General features: G+C 43.0%; 1 protein-coding gene across 2 annotated transcripts in view; it reads right to left on the bottom strand.

Moving 5' to 3' along the window:
• Positions 1–4,653, bottom strand: part of LOC113214797 (nucleolysin TIAR-like) — a 291,722-nt gene that overhangs the window by 1,205 nt on the left and 285,864 nt on the right. The window lies entirely within an intron of this gene.

The raw sequence follows: 4,653 nt of genomic DNA, 5'->3' as shown, positions 1-4,653 counted from the left end.
GGGGGGGTAGGATGGATGGATGGATGGGGAGACAATGGTTCGTTAGAGACATGCTGGCGTGCCACTAACAAACGTAAACCAGATTCGTTCGTTCGTGCGTGCGTGCGTGCGTGCGTGCGTGCGTGCGTGTGTGCGTGTGTGTGTGTGACACTCGCGAGCGAGGCTTTGTACGTTATCGTATCGTGCGCTTTCTCCGTGTCCGCGTCGATTTCAGGAGAGAGTGTTAATGGAAAGGGGATCATCGTCGTCGGCAAAGATGAGAGAAGGTTGTGCGAGGGAAGCCCTCACAGAACAGAAATGTAAGGAGGTTACCATTAAATGTAGGGAGGTTACCATAAATGTAGGCAAGCCGCCTCGGGCGCACCATAAATGTAGGCTACTGAAATATTCTAAGTCCCTAAAGCCATGTTGAGTGAAAGTTGGAAAAAGTTCTCGCCATCTTTTGATATGTTGTTCTCCGTGCATCAAAACGCCGAAATATGTACATGTGTAAGGACATTTTTTTTGGTCAAAACTTTGAAAATTTTCTGTGGGTGCGAAAATTTTCAAAGTTTGATCTTGACTAAAAAAGTTTTGAAAAAAAGTTCTCGCCATCTTTTGATATGTCGTTCTCCGTGCTTCAAAACGCCGTAATATGTACATGTGTGTGGACATTTTTTTTGGTCAAACCTTTGAAAATTTTCTGTTGATGCAAACTTGAAATAAGCTGTGAAGTTTGCCAATAACAATAAGATAAGGAATTAGGCAGGTGCAAAGAACATAAAATTGGATATATTGGAAGACAAGTTTTAATACAATTCAAATTTTGGTATTTTTGTTAACAAATCGATATAAACAAAACAAACAGTTGGAAACATAACAGAAATTAAACATGTAAAATTATTAACAATGTCTACTATAACAACAGTGGCGAGTGATTTAAAGAAGGGGAAAAATATTATGCAGACTTAATCTCTCTCATATTTGTTTGCCAGAGGAAAGCAGCAGAATTTTGCACCATTATGCGGATAGAAAGTCAAAACACATTTCCTTCCGAGTGACTGTGGTTTAATGGCAATGCATCTCTGCGTCCGCTCTACAATTGTGACAAATTTGTCTGAACTTATACCCAAGTCCCTATCAGAACATAGTGTGTCCCCTGTTGGTCGCAGCTCATCACCCAACACAACACAAAAATCTCGAGGGTTTTCCTCATTTGTCTCGACCTTGAGCATATGAGTTATAATTATAAAATCATTATCTTTTGTTCTGACAACGCTATTGAACCTTTGCTTAAGCAACTGATTGTCCTCCACATGGTAAAGGACATGTTTGTAAATGAATCTCTTGTAAAATTTAGCAACAGTTTTAAGTGGAATGTCACCAAGACAAATTTCAATGAGGTTTTGGTGATGGACAGTCAATGCCTGCTGTGAAGGAAAACCAAATAATGTAAGGTTCCGATTAGCTTCAAATGCCAGCTTCGAAATTTTTCCAGATCTAATGCTATTTAAAGTATCTTTTAAGCAGAGAGGGGCATGCACATTTTCCATTGTTGCTAATGTTTCAGGTTTTAATCCCTGGTACCGGAGATAATTTTTACATATCTGCAAGTGAGTTGACTGAGAGGAGCTGTACATGTCTGCCAATAGCCCATTGTAATTCTCAAAAGTGAAGGTGCTCCATGCCCACAGCCCACCGAAACATTCCACACTTTTGGGAATGTGAAGAAGTAGATGAGTATTGAATTTCATTATCTCATAACTATATACAGCTTCTGCTGTTAACACAAACTTTCTCAAGGCCTCCTTACCCTTCTCGAAATCCTCGGCACTGATGTTCTCATTAAGAAAGCATGAAATACCATACACTAGGAGAAACCAGTGGTTTACAAATTCTGCTGAAAAGTTTATACCTTTTAAACACGGTAGAGAGTAGTATAACAACCACTGTTTCCACTCGTGTCCTCTATACATACATCTACATGTCTTTAGCCGCCTGGGCACCCTAGTCACCTCTGAGGGCGGCTTGATTGACACAAGCAAATTGTCTAATTGTTCTAACATTGCCGGATTAATGTAATAAGGATGTTGTGCCCTGTCATCTGGCCCTGGCCCCACCCATACCCTCCTGCTATCGAGCCAAAACTGACATGTCATAGTTTTCACAGTTCCTAGGAGCACAGCATGTAAATAATCTGGCACAAATGATTGAATAATATTGAACAGAGGTAATTGAAGAAGCACAGCGGCTTCCTGCACACCATCAATGTCATCGACATCCCTACCATTCTGTCGTTGTTCCAGAAGTTGTCTTGTGGTTTCCGCATGACCAAGCTGTGTTCTGGCTTGCTGCTTATCTCCTCGATACAGATGGGATCGTCCTCCCCTGTCACCAACATGCAGTTGTTCACCAGGGTGAAGACAAAATGAACATCCATTATACCCAGAGAATTGCTTCAGACCTTGCATGGTAGGCCTTGCCGCAGAGTCGACTGTGCACAAAATTACATGAACTTTGAAAAGAATAGGTTCATCTCCAGGTAGTTGGAATCCATCATTGTGCAATGAACGTAGTTCTTCCACAAAAGGTGTGAGGAATGTATTCATGTTTGGTTTGCTTCCATGCCACAAACCGCACAGAATTGTGTTCTCTTTCCTCTCCTTATATGGAAGTTCATTGATCTGCACTAGTATTGGCCACATCTGTATTTGAGACGTCTCAAAAACCTGTACACCATCTGTGTTCAATTGTAGTGTCAGGCTGTGGTTTCGTCTAACAAATCCTCGTGCTAGTAGGCCTTCTTTGTAAAACCGTCCATTAACCACATCACTTTCACTATCCTCCCAGCGTAGGCTGCCAAAAAGCTTTCTGTTTTCAAGCAAGCTAAGAAGTTGGGGTTTTAGCTTCAAAGTTGAGAAATAATTCTGCTGAATGTCCAAAGTTTTCTTCCTGTTGTCATGATTACACACACACACCTTGTTCACCTCTCCTTCTTCAAAGCGAAGTAGTCTCCGGCAGTCTGTTTGAAGGCAGTAATATTCCCTTTCAGGATTGACAGGTGCTGGAGGCATGTGCTTCTTGAACTTGTAGAGTGAGCCGTAGACATTCTCACAAGGCAGATGGGCCTCAATAACTCGCAACAAATTTTCAATAGCAGCATCACTGAGGCCGAACCGAAGAGCAAATGTCATAATGAGCAGAGTCCCTTCTGACTTGGTTATAGGGCAGCCAGGATAAATTACTCGTCTAGGGTCTTCTGGATCTTCATCAGGTGGGACAGGAGCCACTTCGTCTTGGCCATGAGGTTCATCAAAGTTTTCCATTTCATTATCACGACCACCATCATCATCACAGTTATTGCCTCCTTCTTCATCATTCTCACTGCCTCCGTCATCGGTATCAGCTTCCCTCTGTAGCTCTTGGTCACTTTCTCCGTTATCTGCTGCTGAGGATTCACTTCGAACACTCTGACTGTCCTGGTCATCACTGGCGCTGAGCGAACTAAGGCTCGATCTGCTTCTGTCACTGTTGTTGTCGTCGTCGTTCACAGCGTCCTGATGGAAGGTTAGAAAAAGAATGTTATTACCTTACAAGACAATGATTTATAGGAAAATAATTAAGAGAAATTGAAAGTTGTGTGGACGCTACTAACCTCAACATTAGGCGGTCGTGCTTCTACTTCACGTGCACGTCGCAATAACTGGTCGTTCAAAGTCCTAGCAGGCTTAAATTCGTTCAAATCAATATTGTACTTCTTGTAAGTACTTGGCCTGTTGTTCATTTTCCCTTGCTGAAGTCGAAAACAGTCTTCGAGTGGGAAGCTTTCGGCCGTGTTTACTGTTTACAACTACAACTGTGGCCTACTGGTACGAAGCTTCGCCAACAACCGCACTGAAAAGCAAACTACTGCGTTTACTGGAAAAACATAAAATACAAGTGCAACGTAACTATTCGCGTGATTTTCACTCTGTAAAAATTTTGAATTATTGAAATTTGATGTGATAAATGAACTAGAGAAGAAAATATGAGTTGAGAAATTTCTCCCAGGTTGGAGACACCTGTGCGTCTATGCTGCCAACCCAACGTCTTTCATTAGAGGAAATGTTACAATACTTATCACGCTGTCAGCTAGGTGACAATCCGTCTTACGTCTAATTTGTTTCAAATATTTTGACCGAAACAATATTTATCTTCAAGTGACACGGAATTGGTGCAGCTGGATAAATGGTCTAAGAGTGTGGCGAACTTGGCCGCCCTGCAGCCACCTGATGCGTCATGGCCTCGTGAGGACGCCACCAGTTCCCGCGTATCAGAGAGCCTGCGCTTTATAGTGGTTTTATCGCACCTGTTCGCGTCTCACCTGGCTCACCTTGGCGCCAATCATCCCCACCACCTATGAACATGATGACCGCGGTCTTCAATGAGGGGCGTCGTACGGCACCGAGTGCTGCGGCCGACAACGACAAGTGCATGGCCGTGGCGTTCCAAGGCGAGGACGCTGGCAAATTTGGTTTGGCTTTCCAGTCTTGGATAGCCGATGAGGTTAACCATGACCAAATTTGTGAAGGACGGGACGTTATCATTTTCTGGCCGGAAGAATTTCAATGCTATCAAGCACCTGTTGCGAAAACTGCGAACACCAGATTCCAAAAAGCAGCTTGGACTCGCATA

Source organism: Frankliniella occidentalis, unplaced genomic scaffold, assembly GCF_000697945.3.
Source record: "Frankliniella occidentalis isolate FOCC.00 unplaced genomic scaffold, Focc_3.1 Scaffold186, whole genome shotgun sequence".
NCBI classification, from domain to species: Eukaryota; Metazoa; Arthropoda; class Insecta; order Thysanoptera; family Thripidae; genus Frankliniella; species Frankliniella occidentalis.
Note: the sequence above shows the minus strand (reverse complement) of the source record. Positions and strands in the feature narration are given on the sequence as shown.